The sequence below is a fragment of the Arctopsyche grandis genome, chromosome 12, assembly GCF_051622035.1.
Source record: "Arctopsyche grandis isolate Sample6627 chromosome 12, ASM5162203v2, whole genome shotgun sequence".
Lineage (NCBI taxonomy): Eukaryota > Metazoa > Arthropoda > Insecta > Trichoptera > Hydropsychidae > Arctopsyche > Arctopsyche grandis.
In genome coordinates, this window is record NC_135366.1 from 27,865,548 (window position 1) to 27,883,524 (window position 17,977).

Here is a 17,977-nt window from a genome sequence, read left to right on the forward strand (position 1 = left end):
TCATTGTTGAAACGGTTCCTAAAATTGGGAAAAATCATCCTACCCACTGTCACAAATATCTGAATTTTATTTATGTACAAAATGGAAAAAATCATGAACAATTCTAAATCCATAGATGTCTCTGTGGATTAATTAATTAATTGTTAATTTCGTGTTTTTCAACCTCTCGAAATACAGCGATTTATGTAATAGAAATGCCGCAATGTTTGTAAATAATTGTCTAGGAAGGCGCATTGGGGTTTACCTGTTAGGCCTTCGTTAGTTATGTAAAATAAAAATAAAATATAGTTCGTCATCAGATTCAATCTCAATTAAATATCGTCAATTTTAAATCAAAGTTTTACTTCTATCGTGTCTAGTATAAAATACGTGTTCGATTTTATTTTTAAGTTTGAGCATCTCTGCTCCAAAGCTTCTTACATATTATATTAGCCAGTGTGACGTTTTCAGCCATCCTCAAATAGGATTTTGCGATACAGTAATTAAATTATATAATGCGTAATAATATGACTTTCACCGAAATTTCGACGATATAATCATCATCGCTGGTAATTTTTAACGCGTGTACAACATTTCCGACAAACATAATACAATAATGCATACGAGCGCGATTAACAAAATGATATGGTGTAAAATTTTAATGCATAATAACAACGTTACATGTGCACAATTGTTCGAATGTTTCGCGAGAGATTTTATCGACACTTTCGGACGTTTGAGAAGCGATTAGAATTAATAATGACGGAGACATTAGTGCTTTTGATCATTTTTATTACCGCTCAAAATGAATACATAATAGTGATAGCATTCAATATCAAATTCTCTCACATTGAAATAGTCATGTCAGTATATAATAAAAAAATAGTAGATCACTTGCCCCACCCAGACTAATGTTCATTCTTGAAAAAATTCGGATGTGACCAACCCATGACTTAATCTATATATTTGAAGAATATAAGAATAATAAAAAACATAATTTGATAATGAATCATACACACACGTTCAAACATAACGGCTATAATAGGTTTTTGAGCTATTTTTCCTATTATGCTGAACATTAATATTACAATAATATAATACTATGATTACTAACAAAATTAAATTAAAATTGTAAAATAGAAAATGATCAGTAGATCAGTAGCTATTAAAATACATATAATATGTATTGTGAACATAATTTAGTAATAATAAAAAGCATTTAAAAATTAAAACATACCGGCTATGAGAGCATTTTCGATAGAAATTAAGCACAAATGTAAGGAATCTTACACGAGACAAAATTACTACTTCCGGTTGTCGGATTTTTTTCAATTTTTTTTTATTACCTAAAATTACTATAAATATTATACACATTAAATATGAAGAAGATAAAAATAATTGAAAAGGTCAAAATAAAATAATGAAATATTGTTTTAAAAAAATTTACTACTTCCGGTTTACGAATTCTGGCCAATACCTTATCAATTCTAAGTTAGTACATACAAAAATAAATTTTCAGCTTGATACGTTCAGGAGTGTGGAAAAAGTCGTGGTCACAAAACATTTTTGACTATTCTAAGAGGAAAAAATCCCACTTCCGGTTTATTAAATTTAATGTTTTTTTTTTTGTATTTTCATCACATTGATACAAGGATTATACTTGAATTTTCTCATGAAGGGCACACATGTTTAAAGGGTCGAAAAAAATAGTGGAAGGTAAATCGTACAAATAGTAAAGAAAAAGGTCAGTAATTAACTCCGTTCTTTAATCATAACTAGATCGGTTGCACTATTGTTAATTTTTTAGAAAAACCATGCGTTTTTGCTCTCTAGCTTTGAAGACTGATGGAACAATCTATTTGCAATTTCAACGATCTCTAGCCTAAGTCTTCTAATAACTATAGGATGGATGGTCATTTGGTCATTGCTAAATATCAATACGCGTTCCAACAGTGATGAATGCATGAGCAAAATAAATAGGTTTTCTACGAAGTTGAGAATAGCCATAACGTCCCAAAAGCATATTGCCCTGACTCCACTGTCTACTCATAACATACTCACTAGCATGTAGTCAAAAAACCAATTAGTCAAAACCTTTCATACATGAAATTGCAATAATAGTAAAAACTTACACGAAAATGCTAGCAGCTATTCAAAATGATGATAATTTTTGACTTTGGCTTGTTTATCGATTTTATGAATTCAATGCTTGTACCTTTGACTATCCTCACCACATTGAATCCGTCGTTCTGTCACACTTTGAAATATAGCCCTTTCAAAGCGTCTACTTCACACTCCTTTAGAAAACTTTTTTCCGTCTTTTTCTTCGTTTTTTTTTGAAACCGCCTTCGAATGAGTCTGTATCTAACTACTGACAATTTTCTTGAGAGCTTCCATACATAAAGATAACTTTCGCACATGCTAGCTTACTATCTACGCAAAAGTAAAAATAAAAAGGTGGAGCTATTAAATGCTCTCCTTTGATCTATCCATGTACACTTTTCCATTGGGACGAATCGTGTGTAAAAAATGCCTTATATTCTTGAAAAAAAAAATGGGTACCATTAATCGGCCCGGCAAATATTTCCAGACAAATTCGGTATTTGTCTGGACATAATATGCAAATGACCATCTCAAACATTTCGCCCTGCAAATAAAAAGAGTGCCCCTCTCTAAAATAGCTCGCACGACCCAATCGGGGTCCACCCGGAAAATCAAACGTCAAATCGGTTTCCAGTAACAAAAATAAATACCGACCCTAACAACCTAATCTTAAGTGAATAAAACCAACCCTAACTTAACCTAACCTAACCTTAAATAAATTAGTGTTGGCTGCAAAGAATATTACGATGTGTGGACCACGAGGACAGTGGGAATGGACAGGAGCGGGGCGACGCACCATCATCCAACTGTCAAAAATTATAATTTCACTGATGGGGGCCAGTGAAAATGTAATTGGATACTATTTCACTGAACTATACCCAATGAAAATGTAACTGGTTATGATTTCATTGAAACGTCAAATTTTATTTTTGTTACTGGCAACCCATTGACGTTTGATTTGCCGGGCGGACACCGATTGGGTCGTGCGAGCTATTTTAGAGATGTTAATTCGACATTAAATGTCGTTTTGACATATGTCGTGTAATTTATTTTACAGCCGTGCCAAAAATATTATCCCAAAAAAAATCATTTGGTCATTTTAACATTGAAATTGACTATTGGAAATATTACAACGACAAAAATCGGGTTTATGTGTGTATAAGAATGTGCGGCCTTGCATCCTTCTCGTGCATATGTATGTAAGGCTGTATAATATTATAGAAAAAAGAGATGTTGTAGAGAGTGGCCCAATGTTGAGGATCAGCTAAATTGGCAATTAAAACGGTTTAATTATAAAAAATAGCACGTATTAGGCACTTCCCAGTCGAAACTTGACTCATATCATATTGAAAAATCAGCAAACTCTTAATGGTATGACGTGGTATGTATGTAAGAGCGCACGCATGCTTACGTGCAGGTGTTGGACACGTTGTCACCAGTACGTGCAGCTGCTGCTGATGATGAGATGTATAATATGGTCGTCTAACTGTAAATTATCGGCCATGTGCTTACCTTTCAATTAGACACACAATAGACGGTCGAGACCGTGAAGTACCAGTCGTCACATACGTCGATTACAATTCGCGACTACATTAGAGTGTGTGTGTGTGTTGGGTACATCATCATTAGTCAGTGTGCATTTTCACCGCGTCATTGGACAGAATGAGCAAAACGGTCCTATTCGTGGATAAAAGTGAAGCGAAGTGAGAGTTTTGCTCTTCTGGGTATTAGTTGTGGGTATGAAGTTTAGTGGAAAATAAGTGGGTTGTATGGAATCGAGCGGGGAAAGTGTGGAATGATGGATGACTAGTGTTTTGTTGGAACATGTACATGTGTATGCAGATCAAATTGGTTGGATGTGGACAGAACCGTACCAAGGCATTGGCAAAGGGGCATTTGCCAAGGGCGCAATAATCTGAAGGGCGCTCGGAGCGAGAAGCAAAACTTTCTTACGGCGAAAATTTCGCGCACGTCCAATTGGATGTTCGCACAAAAATGATTAAGGTTTTGAAAATTGTTAAATACATGAGATTTTCAAACCAATTAAATACGATCGGAATAGTTTAGGAAGGTACGTTTTGCGAATGTACATATTTAGTGAAACTAATAAAAACCTTTTAAAAAAGGCATAAAAATTATTTGATATTTGCCAAGGGCGTAAAAATCATTGATACGGCTCTGGATGTGGATGTTGATTGTGGTAGTACGTTTGGTGAAGATCAATCTGTGTCTGCTTATTTATTTTTACATATATACCAAGAAGGCCTTACAGGTAACCCCAATGCGCTTACCTGGCCAATTACAAACATTGCAACATTTTTTTATTATTAAAGTCGCTGAATTACGAGACACTAAAAAACTCGCAAATTTTTATGAATTGTACATACATTTTATTGTACATTAATCAATCTCAAATAGTGGTGACATAGTAGGTGGAAAGGATACTCAGCCAATTTTACCGGGAACCGTTTCAACAATGAAATCAGAGAAAATTGGCAAACTCTGATAGGAAACGATCGACCTGGAGTCACAAATATCCAGGTCTGACCAGCAGCACTACTGATATACTCGGAAAAATTCTTTTCAATCGAGACAGGCTCATGGGATCGAACCCGGCGCCTCTCGACGCTAAGCAGAAGCTTAACGACCGAGCAATGCTGCTTATGAAGGGTTTAGTTTACCGTTATCTGTTTCGGCAGCTTCTTGCAAGTTGAAAGCGCACTGTTGCATCTATACTCAAGTCCAATTTATGCAGACAATAATGTTGCGATTTTGACTTTACAACTGGTATATGCAGAAACTCGGTAGTTCACACACCAAAGTTGATTGGCGTACGAAAGCATCTCGAACCGACACGAACTGCGAAACAAAGCACTAGTGCCCACAACGGTGAATTGAGCTAACCTAAATTTTTAAAACCAATTTTAGCGGAATGCTCAAGGCTGTGCGAATAGTACTCATACACGAAAATTTCGACGACAATCCCCAAAGTCCAAAGATTTGACCTTAGAGCCGAAAGGTGGACAACGTAACGGTATCAGCCACGCCCACGCACGGTCTGTAAACGATATCACATTCATCATCATTTGCCAGCATTGACACGTTGACCTCTCGCAAGTTGCCTGACACACAACCACAACGTCCAATTTGATTATATTCGATCGATCTGTCACATCGAGAGAGAGATAGAGGGAGGGAGGGTTGGAGTAATTGAATCGTCATCGATGGGGTACGTATTGTTATGGTGTATCTCAAAGTGTGGACCTTTTCATTTCAACGCCAGATTAAACCCTCGTCAGCGTAGGCGATGACTTTATAAATCAAAACAAACCATTATCAAAATTGATAGTCATTCTACTCAAGTGGCGTAACACTCCTACCTATCTACATATGTATATTCGAGCAAATGTATGTGGAGCATTGGCCTCACGTATTGTAGGATTGTACACAGTTTGATTCGTTTTACGAATTAGATAAGATTTATGTTCTAATACATATGTAGCTGAACCCGACATGCGTTGCAATGCCAGAATAAGGCATACAATTCCCGTTTCAAGTGATGGTTGGAGCTCTACTAACGTCTCTTCAACGCCGTGTCGTCATAAATCAACTGGTAACGTGGTTACCAACGAACATATTTCTTTGACTACACAATGGCGCTTCAAACTTTCGCGTCGGTAAAATCGTAATTACGAATATTATTATTAAGAGGTTTTTTTTTTCACAGTAAGCTTCCCGGTCATGCATACAACAAATACTGAAAAGATTTTATTGTATTCTATTTACATGTTTCAAAAACCTTTAATAATAGTACTGTTGATATAATAATTAAATATAAAACGAAGTCTCGGATGGTGAATTAAGCATACATATATTAACTAAAAAAGATAATATTATAATTAGTCACCGGAGCCTGAGGGGGCTGTGTATTGTTCAAAGGTTGTAAATGCATTGTTAAAGGTTTGCCGAACAATGGATAGCACTGTGACTATCCTACCTCTAATTATAATACAGTACCCTGACATATTACTTGGTACTCTTGCCATATTCGTAAACTTTCACATTTTTTTTCTATTTGAGAACACCCTCGTCAACTGAATGCTTTTTTTGTATGCACCCATTAGTCCTTAATTTATTTCATTACTTCTGGTGACCATACAATAAAAATCAGATCCTTTTTTTTCATTATGCAAGAAATGCATCAACTGTATCGTCAAAACAGTGTTCGAGCGTCGGCTGAAGAAAACACATCTACATTGTTTTTACGCGAAATCAATTGTCGATTTTAGTGATTTTATATCACTCAGTGTTGTCTTTGAATATTTCTGGTGAGTTAAATTTATTTTATCAAATATTATTTCTCATTCTGTGTTTATTAAATAAAAAATTGATTTTCAAAAATAAAAATGGGTGGTTCAGATAACTCAGATGATAAAAAAGGGACTTTATTAAGGGACCATTAAGGGACTTTTGGATTCTGGGAAGCTATCCAAATGAGAAATTTCCCAAATAATTGGAGTATTCGTCAATTCTGTGAGGCGAATAGCGAAGGAAGTTGCATTTATGGCAACATCTCGAATCAAGAAGGGTCAAAAAATGTGGCCGCAAAAGAATAACAACCCCCAGAATTTATCTTCAAATTGTAGCTGAAGTTCGGGAGAATAGGAAAACAACCACTAACAAAATTAAAAAAAAAAATTGTGACCGTAGAGTCGATATATCTGGACATATCGACAATGCATATTTGCGCGATACAGGGTATATATTCCCGTTGTTATTTTACATATAAAAGAATTTAAAATTAACACCAATCAAAAAAAAAATTGTAACTGAAAGAAAATCCTTATTAATATAAATAATTAAAAAATTCTCATAATCTGTACTTTACGTGAATACATTGAGATTAAACTTGTTTGTATAAATTTTATTTATGTATCTGTGATAGGATAGTGTGTTAATTAGTCACGATACGTTTAATTTAGTTTTGGAATAATTATTGTTTAAAAAACTAGCGATTTTGTACGCTATTTTAATAATTCCGTGAGCGTAATGTCGCGTGAGTGATTTTCCCCGTGAGTGATTTATCTTTGATTGTAATGTCCGTGAGTGATTTGTCGCGTGAGCGATTTACATATGTGTGAGTGTAATGGCCGTGAATTTTTTTTTCAGCAAGTTTCTTCTTCATTTCTTCAAATATAGAAATCATTGTTATCGATCACTGTCAAACCTATGTCAATACAAAGATTTTAGGTCTGGGTGCCATAGCATGGATTATGCATACCAGCCGGTTTCGCAAAACTATCTAAAAAAAAATACATGTCGCGTGCTTCTCTGTGTGTCTGCGCAATAAGCCAGAAATCAGATTGTTTTCAAACTTATGGGAAATCGTCTTGGAATACACTAAAATCAAGACAGATGCAATGAGAAAGTAGTGTAAGAACTATTAAATTCTCCAAACTCTCACAAACTATAGTCGAAGGTACAAAGAAGAAATGCAGAATTTTCTGATTAATGAATCTAGAACGATGGTTCGGCAAATTTAAGAAATCTTTTTTAAAATATGGAGGAATATAAATGAGAGATGGCTCTGGTGATCTTGATAAATAAATCGTACATACATATATCTATTGCAAAGGAGATAGCACTTCCAACTTGCAAAATGAAATCCACGCCCATAAAACGACACTTAAATACATATGTCGCATATAAATCGTCCTCTTTAACGAGCAAAGCCAAGTCTTCCCGATTTTCTTTATCTAATTACGAACTGTTTGCATTTATCGCGTCTCGATTGTGCAAGTTATATAAAAGTGCAATTCTTTTAATGATCCATCACAGCATGTAAGCACAGCATCTCCCATACAATTCACACAATTCAAATGCATAGTTATGTAAAAAAAAAAGCGTTGCTATTATATCGTTTTCATCAAGAGCATAAACATCGAGCGCTTGCCCAATTTTTTATTTTCACATAACCATTATTTTTCACTTGTCGGGTCGTTCGTTCATTGTTGGTTCTGGGAGTCGTTCTCGGAATCTTTCACTTTCAGCATTTCGCAGATGAATCACACAGCTGTTAGTTCCGTAAGCGGGAGATTCTGGAAAAGCAACGACTCCAGAGTGAGTCATCGGCTGGAAGTCGTTTTATCCAGAATCGTTTGCATCAGCTGAAAGTACCCAGACTCACTTTCACTGTCGGGATTTTCCGCTTGCGAAAGCCCAGTGTTTATTAGTATTGCGAATGTTTACACGACCTGGTCTTCTGGAATCGGACCTTGACACATATACATAGTGCACGCACACGTCTGATGCTGAGCGATGGATCCGCGGCTTCCTCAGCTCGAAATTCTCGGCATTCTTCTAGTTTCTAATTTTAAACGATGCTTCCAACTCGAATGGAATACAAACGCCTCTGCGACAGTCCGTGTCTGATCCATTTTCGACGTTGAATTCCAAAATAATGATAGAAGACCTCTAAAGATTGGTCTTCGCATAATTGAACCTGAACTATGAAATGTTCCAATTAATTGAAGTTGAAATTTTTTAAGGCAAGTATTCTTTACTTCTAGACTATAAACATATATGTAATTTATAACTGCATATTTATTTCCGGCAAATAATACTAGCCGGCGTTGCCCAGGTAGATGATAGTAAAAAAAAACTCTTTACAGTTTTGATTGTATAATACAATCCGTCTACAGTCTAAGGTAGGGTACCATGAGACAATGTGTATACAAAATATGTATAGTGGTCAATTTTGCTATTACGTATGTATATTACATTACTAGCTGGCGTTCACCTGGTTCTAAACCCCTCTAACAGTCTAATGTAGGATACCATGAAGTAGTTTCCATGAGACAATGTGTATTCAAAATATGTATAGTGGTCAATTATACTATTATATACCTAATTATATACATATTAAGTATTAGCTGGTGGATGAAAGTTGAAAAAACTCTTCAAAGAGTTCTGACATCATCTAAAATCCTTCTACAGTCTAAGGTAGAATACCTACCACGAGACAATGTGTGTACAAAATATGTATAGTGATCAATTTTGCTATTATGTATATGATATATTAAGTAGTAGCCGGCGTTCCCCTGGTGGATGAAAGTTGAAAAAACTCTTCAAAGAGTTCTGACCTCTTCTAAAATCCTTCTACAGTCTAAGGTAGGATACCATAAGACAATGCGTATACAAAATATGTATCGTGGTAAATTTTGCTATTATGTGTATTAAAAACTTTGCAAATACCTCTGACCTTTTCTAAAACCAGTCTACAGTCCAAGGTAGGATACCATGAAGTAGTTTTCAAAATATAGTGGCCAATAAAACTGTTTTATATATTATTATTAGCTGGCGTTGCCCAGGTGGATGAAATTTTTAAAAGTACTCTTTAATGGGCGTTGGACTCTATCAAACCCCATATACGATCCAAGTTAAGGTAGCATGAGATATGTAGGTTATAAAATACTGTGTTAAATTTTACTATTTACGTATATTACTAGCCGGCGATGCGCCAGCGATGAAATTTTAAAAATAAAAATGACCTTTTCTAAAATTTGTGGATTATTATTAACATACATACATACATGTTTGTTTTTGTTAAAAAACAAACATATGTACATACTATATAATATGTACAAACATATTTAAATAGATTGATAGTCGAATTGATCGGCGTTGCTCGGGTAGGTGGAAGTCTTACTAGTTGTTAAAATATATATTAAAAATTTGAACTTCATCAAAATATTTTATGATCTACAGTCTAAATTACATATAAGTACCATCATATTGGTGGTTATAAATTGAAAACTGTAGATTTGCATAGCGTACGAATAAACAAACACTCATTTTTATTACATTCACTAAATAAAAACGTTCGCAAGACATACTTTCCTAAACCCTTCCGATCGCTTTGAAACATTGCCATTTTGCGAGGTTTGGCCTCCGATAGAGATTTAAATTGTTCATGTCGATATTGAAATATAATCGTCATAGACATGTTTAAAATTTGAAAATTGTAGAGAATATGACTTCTAACCTATTACTAAAAACCAGTAGCATTGTTTGTTTGACTTTCCGCCCCACACTCGTTTGATAGATTTTAACGCCTATAACTATCTTTTCCACACTATATCTTATAAATTTGTATGATAGACTAGCTCATTATCTCTCATATATTTTTACTTCACAAATAGATAATATAATTATACAGTAGACGATAAAAATCAAAATTTTCTGGGTAAGATACTCAGACTAAAGTCATTCGCTATCTTTTGATAGACGAGGTGTTAAAATTTATCGTTTATATTTTATAATAACAATCATAATAAACCGCAAGTTCAGTCATAATCTATAAAAATCGTATAATTTGGTCTCAATATACCCGAAGTCAAAAAGGGTAGATAAAAGTCATACTCGGACCACCAAGAGTTACCCGAACAAAAGTCGCCCTGAGATTCCCAAGAGAAATTCCTCATCCTCGACTTTTGTAGAATATAATCGTCTCATGAAAACTCAATCGAGCCATAAAGACCTTCAGGTCACGAGATTTTTCCTCGTCCGGTCATGGCAACGGGGGGTTAACGTGGCATGATATTGCGCAATGCCAGACCATTATCGTGGTCCTAAGCGAGATAGAGCCTTCAGTAATTGAAGTCGACACGTTTGTGAAATTGTCCAGCTATTTAAACTTCACTTTTCGCTCTCATTGTTCCCAAATGTCATTCATATACATACAAACGAGGGGGCAAACACGGTGGGGGAAATTTCACTTTTGTTCGAATGGGTTTCGTTCGTTCGAATGGGGAACTTCGTAAACAAAACAAAGTTTCTATGACGACAATTCAATTGGTTGAATATTATATTTTTTTCGATTCAACTAAATTTAATTTAAAAAAAAATGAATATTTACTATTAGATTCGCCATGTTTACGCTGTGTATAATACAAATACTGAGCGAAGCCGGGTAAAACAACTAGCATATAATATAAGCAACTTGTTGGAAAAAAAACCCTGCGGTACGAGACATCTTTTTCACCACAGGAGGCCAAAACGCGCACGTACCATACAATTCAGTGTGTTTGCACCTTATAAGTTGGCGTTGATATTTAATTGTAGACAAGTGGTTATGAACTAGTTGCTAGCATATAATGCTTTAAACAGAGTGGTCATGGGTTCAAATCACACTGGTTTCTGCTGGTCAGACCTTAGATTTGTGACTTCAGGTCGATCCTTTCTATAAGAATTTTTAAACTTATCTGATTTTCATTGAAATGGTTCCTAAAAATCGGCACCTCCTGTCCTATTTCGCAAAAATTCGACTTATTCAGCATCTCGATGTTTTGCTTATTTATATAAATGCTGGAAATTTCTCCATAGATGTCTCTGTGGATGTTGATTGTATTTTGACTTTGCTTCTGTACAATTTTTGACCATAGATGTCATGTAAAAAAGTATAATAAATATATATTTATTATTGATATTTCTTGATCTGAATAGTAAACTCGTCACATTGGAGCGATCTGTAATGACGAGTGCAAAAATAAATAAAATAAAGTCTCTGGAAATTATATAATACGTGTTATAAGCTAGAGACGCTATGACAGGCATAGACAAAAAATCTTTCTTAAATAAATAAAAAAACAATCTTGTTCATAAAAATATATAAGATAAATCTCTGCCAATGATATTTTCTATAGCAAGAGAAGCTAAGAATGGTCTTTCAAGAGATATCTGCCGACAGATAAGATTTTGAAATCCAATCTGTTGTATTTATGATCGTATTTATATGATTAGGCAATAATCAATAATAGGATTAGCAATATATAATATATAGTCTCAGATACATAATCCTCATCGCATTTTTTGTATGCAATCGGAGAGATATCATTTCATCAAATCCGCTTTTGACCCCGATGATTTTTCACATACAGTTAAAATTTGAGGCTAATGTCCACAATAACGACCTTACACTAATTAATATGCGAGCATGTATAGCCACAATGGCCACCTGTGTTAACAACATGTGGTACAACAATAATGTGAAGGCAAAGTCCAGAAGAATTGCACGGCACGACAAAAAACAGAACATTCCGCATCGAAACGCGTGTACACACAACGTCATTGCACTGTTGATTTTGAAACGAAGAATACCAGCATAAATAAATAATATAAAGCGGGGTATTATAGGCGGAAACTATGGTGTAAATATTTACTAGAGAGCACGGTTAGGGTTAGCCATCGTAAAAAGATTGAGTAGGGTAATGTTAGGTCAAAGACCCTGATCTCGCAAGTTTAGTTCTGTATACCCATGGCGGAGATGAGCTTTGGGTCTCCAGTTAATTATAGATTCTATGAAAGTATATCAATGTGAATACATATACATTTGCGGTGCGAAATTGAAAAGTTTTGTGTAATCCATCGGACGGAGAACGAATTCGCTCAAAGTCGAAACTCAAATTCGACGAAGCCATTGGCGAAAAGTTTTGAGTACTAAGAACAAAGTTCTAAAATAGGTAATACTTACATATATAGAGCGAGGAACTCTGTGTTTGATCTACAAGTACTCGTGGGAAATACTGAAATGTGAAATAAACGAATGTGTTTAGACCTATGTATAATACAGAATTCTAGTTGGTTTAGTCTTCGATAATTTCAATAGATTTGGGAGTTCATAAATACAATATGTACTAGGTTCATAAATACAAATTAGCTAGATAGCTAAAATAATATAAATAATAGGGTTGTACCCGATGAAATATCATTGCAGGGTGTTGGCATATTAAGTTATTAAATAAAAAAAATTAAAAGAAATGTTTCGGTTCTGTATTTGGTCCGCACATGGTCGAATTTTCTTCAAATAGCTTTTAAATATATTTAATTTAATATTTATATTTAATTGTTTATATGAAAAAAAAGATAAAAACTACCTACCTACCTACATGTTAACAATATACAACACCAATAGAAAAGTTAATTAATTAAATAAATTTTCAATAGATGGCGGTAAATTCTCTGCCAAGCAGAAACATTAATAGCTATCAGTATATATAGAAGTTTTTTTTTATTTTGTTAGTGTATTAGTATATACGTTTTAGCAGTGGTTTAGCTGTGACGTACATATGTATGTTGAATCGAAACGACTATTATAGTGAGGCGAGCGTTATCTCAGATACACAGACAGACACACAGAATAGCGATATTATATATATGATGTAGTTTTCAGATTCTGCATTGTCAAATTCAAAGCATTAAAAATAAGTATGTGACAATGCAACTTGACATAAAGAGGAGAGTAGCTGATATGATGGTAGCTGTTGGACAGATGGATGAAATAAGTGCTCAAATGATACCCGAGAGAATAATAATCTATTGGTGAAGAAAAAAATATAAGAGATAATGAGAGCCTATAATGCAAAGTGAAAATGACAAAGTTATAGGCGTTTAAACAATTAAAATGTGACAAAACGAGTGGAGGTGGAAAGTCAAATAAACAAGGTTACTGGCTATTGGCAATGGGTGAGCTGTCACTTACTCCAAAATTTTTGGATTCTTATCTGGATCTTATTTGGATTTCACCATCGACTAAGCGGACCCAATTAAAATCTCTACCGGAGGCCAAACCTCGCAAAATGGAGAAATTTCAAAGCAATCGTAAGAATGTAGGATGTGTGTTAGACTAATTGGCGAAGTGAAACTAATAAAAACCTAGTAAGTAATCTTTTATTTCTTCTAATCTTCTTAGATGGGTGGTGGAAATTGTAAAATGATATTGTGTGAGATGGATTAAAAATGGAAAGCTCTTCGTCCAGCAGTGGATGTTAAATGATGTATGTATTATACATATAATTTAAACACTAACCTATGTTAATTATGTGTCTACTCCTGGTTTATAGTGATCTTATGGGTGCTTGTAAGGGTGCTTGGTGCATATTTTTACATATTAATGTATTTTTTGTATGCTATGCAAATTCAGTTTTCAACTTAGAACCAGTAAATTTGGTATATACGATGTATCTAAATTAAACCTCCATAAGAAGTTTTTTTTTTGTTTTAATTTAATTAATCAATTTAATATTTAACGCCAGCCAATTTGGCTAGTTTTTTGCTATATACAGATTAATGTTTTTTTTCCTTATGCAAATATCAATTAATAATCACCCTAGGAAGGGTTTTTTCGAGGGCTTTGAAGTCGAAGCATTTTGAGAGTCGTAAAAAGTCAATAAACTCCCGACACCTTTTTTATTATTTTCATTAATTAATAGTATTACAGTATGTGTCAACTATTGTCTCCAATTTTATTGAAATAAATCCAGTAATAAAATAAAATTACATTATAAACAAAATAGTTGAGTTGCACGTATTTTGAACTTACTTCACAGCCCTCGTTTTTTTTCTAACTTTCATTCATGTTCATGTAAATTGTCCGTATAAATAAATAAATATTAATCGAAAACGGACCTTGAGCGAAATCCCCACACTAGAATAGAATTAGGTTAGATTATTTTTGAAGTTTCGAGATTATTATTGATAAGTTTAAGAAGTGAAATTATTTTAAAATCTATGTATTAATATTTTAGTCACATTCAAGTTTTAAAAGATACCATAAATCTCGACCCTAATATTATATTTTGTGCATATTAACTAATAAAATTGGTAACAGATTTGTCAAATATCAGTCCTCTCTCCAATTTGATCTAAGCATGAGAAAAAGACAAATATTGAAACACTTCCTATCATAAATATATTGGATATTGGTGAGTCACTTTTGTCGTAAACTTGCGATCCACACAATTATAATTATTTTCTTTTATATGAATAATAATTTAATATTCACATACAAGTCATGAGTCGATATTTAACAATGCTGGCTCCGAAACGACAGCCCTGAATTTTAGCTATAAACTCATAGACTCATAGACCTGTCAAGTATTTATTTGGTTTTAGTAACAACTTGCATTTCTCAAGTTTTCTTAGAGTTAGCTTTAAAAAGCATAGTACAACTGTAGCCAGGCATACTAAGCTTTCTCGTAAGTAGGGGGAGAAGGTTATCGATCGATTCGCATGGGTAGTTTTCGCAGATTTGGAAAAACCCGAAAGGGTTCGAGTAAACGAATTCATTGCAAATAAAATTGGAACATTTACTCCGTAGCAGACGACTGTTGGTTTCCGCACCTATGCGAGCATTTCTTCCAGGTTTATTTTCGTCTGGAGTGTTCGGGAGACTAACTCATTCCGATTTTTTTGTTACATGGCTGTCCGACGAAGAGTGAGGAGGCGATTTCGTTCCGAATCGACAAACAAACGGTACAAAGGATTTGGCAAAAATCGAGACGATCGCGTTAATTAATCACGTCTGGTTTATTTTCGCCCGCTCGCACTTTCATAGGGTGAGTGGATTATTATCTGAAAAAATGTAGGAGGACTGACCCTTCAAGGTCGGCTCCTGTGTTGTTGCCGTGACCTTTATTTGGCCGCACTCCAACTTTCGTATGCACCAAAGGAAACGACTGGCATTGTTTATAATGTGAGGATGTGGGATATCCCGCAAAGGGGGAGCATGTTCGAAACGACAGTTCGAAACATTTTCCGAATAGCGTACCCCTCAACAGCCTATTACATCTATTAGAATTATTTTATCATTTAATAAGCTCCCCAAGCATGGAATTCTTACGCATCCATGTTTAAATATTTGCTATTCATACTTAAAACATCTTAAGCACGCGAATTTTTTTTGCGGGGACTAGCGGTAGCGGGCAAAAACACAAGGCTACGCGAATAAATACAATAGATTATAAAAATCGCTCAATATTCAAACACACATAAAAAACTAGAGTAAAAGTACTACTTCCGGTTCAGATAAAAATATTTAAAAAATATAAGGTTATAAAAATTATTATTTCTATTACATGTAAAAAAGATTTAATCCGATTAAGTTAGCGGTTTGGGAGATAATCGAATTCAAAAACTTAAAAAAAGAGGACACCTATAAGGGGAGGTACCATTTCCGGTCAACTTAAAAATTTACGTCGCGTCGATAAGAATTTCAGTAACCGATACTAAGTTTCGGTTCGATAGGACTAACGGTGTTCAAAAAATCCCCAAAATACACGGACACACAGACACACACACACACATTTTTTCTAGATCATGAAAACGTGATCAATAATCGATTCTGAGTTCGAATCAGTCAAAATCTCGAGTTCGAATTTCCGCATGATCACAAAACTTCATCTATTGTTACTACGTACATAGATAAAGTAAAAATCGAAGAAGTGACATCTGTTTCTCCATATACTATTAGAATAAACGTAGTACTACGTATCCCGCCTTCCGCGATGAACCAATATCAAACGTAATACTACGTATCCCGCATTTCTCGTCAAGCCCATATGAAACGTAGTACTACGTAACCCGCCGAATAGCAACAGAAGTTGAAAAACGTAGTACTACGTGACCCGCTTAAGGTGTGTTAATAGACAAGTCTACAGTAGATTTTTTTGTAAATAAACTTTTTTTAAAACACTTTTTTTGAAGCTGTCTATAAAGTTAATTTTTTTTGTGGAAACTTCACGAAAATTTGCAACGCTTAACCATTTAAGCGATAAATGCTTATCGCTTAAATGTTTAAGCATATCGAAATTCGGTGATTTATAAAAAAAAATGTTTGCAAAAATGCAAATTTATCCGTAGATATCTCTATGATGCTCTGATGTATGTGCATGTAAATAAAATAAATATGCACAAGCTCTGCAAAAGCAGTTGGGCGAAAGAAAGGGGGTGTTTGGGGGCTATTAAAATAAAAAAAATATTATATAAAATATTATATGTATGTACATGCAGTGGTGTAGTGCTAAATAAAAAAGAACCAGGTCGGTGTTTAATTTTTACAACCCCCCACCCCCCCCCCGCTTTTTTCCTTTCTAAATAAAAAGTTGTATCCCAATATTGGTAGTTCAAATATTTATAATAAAATCAAATAATAATTAACAAATATTCTTACTTGCTGAAATTATGATGTTTTTTTTTTAATATTATATAAAAACTTCCATAATGCATCCTTTTCAACATGTTTGATTTTGTAAAACCCGTGTTTGTGTGTCAACAGCGACATTTGCCTTTAGCAATGCTAAAACCATGTACATATGTATGTATACATCTGTCAAAAAAATATGCAATTTTAACATGTGAATTTAGAGATGACTATTAATTTAAGCTGAGTTCCCTCATTTTATCTATCCTCAAGTGCGTATAGTCAATAGTTCAAAGAATGTTTTCTTTCGAAGTTTTGAGTGGTTTTAGAAAAAAAAAAGCCAATAAAATTCATTAAACGTCTTTTAAGTTTTGAATGTGCTCAGATTACTATTCAGATTGTGGTCATCGAGTGTTAGAATGAGAGTCTGTTCACAATATTTGGAATACAAAATTTTATTTATATAAATTTTAGCTATCTATCTAGACCATATGTACGTATGGTCAATAGTTGAAAGAATGTTTTCTTTCGAAGTTTTGGGTGGTTTTAGATAAAAGAGCCGATAAATTTCATTAAACGTCTTTCAAGTTTTGAATGTGCTCAGATTACTTTTCGGTTGTGGTCATCGAGTGTTTGAACAAGAGTCTGCTCATAATATTTTATATGAAATTTTAGTCAAAATATTTTTTAATTGTACTCGAAATACAATGTTTAAATCAATCAAAGTGCCAGGGCGGAGACCTGGTCCGACAACACCACTGTGTACAAGCATATTAGATGCACTCAAAATTATATTATAATATATACAATCGTCTCAAGTAAATCCCACACACTCCTATAGTAAATATTTACGAGAAGCACTTTACTCGGAAAGCACTAAAGTCGACTAAGATATTACCGAACGTAAAGTACAGACAA

The 17,977-nt window shown here is 34.2% G+C and overlaps 2 protein-coding genes across 2 annotated transcripts in view; both read right to left on the reverse strand.

Annotated features, from left to right (window-relative positions):
* Positions 1-17,977, reverse strand: part of LOC143920389 (uncharacterized) — a 188,088-nt gene that overhangs the window by 143,399 nt on the left and 26,712 nt on the right. Inside the window, exon 2 of the mRNA XM_077443273.1 lies at positions 12,614-12,665. The gene's annotated coding sequence lies outside the window, so the exon portion shown is untranslated. The remainder of the gene's footprint in view (positions 1-12,613; positions 12,666-17,977) is intronic.
* Positions 1-17,977, reverse strand: part of LOC143920393 (endoplasmic reticulum-Golgi intermediate compartment protein 2) — a 67,342-nt gene that overhangs the window by 13,363 nt on the left and 36,002 nt on the right. The gene's annotated exons all lie outside the window — the stretch shown is intronic.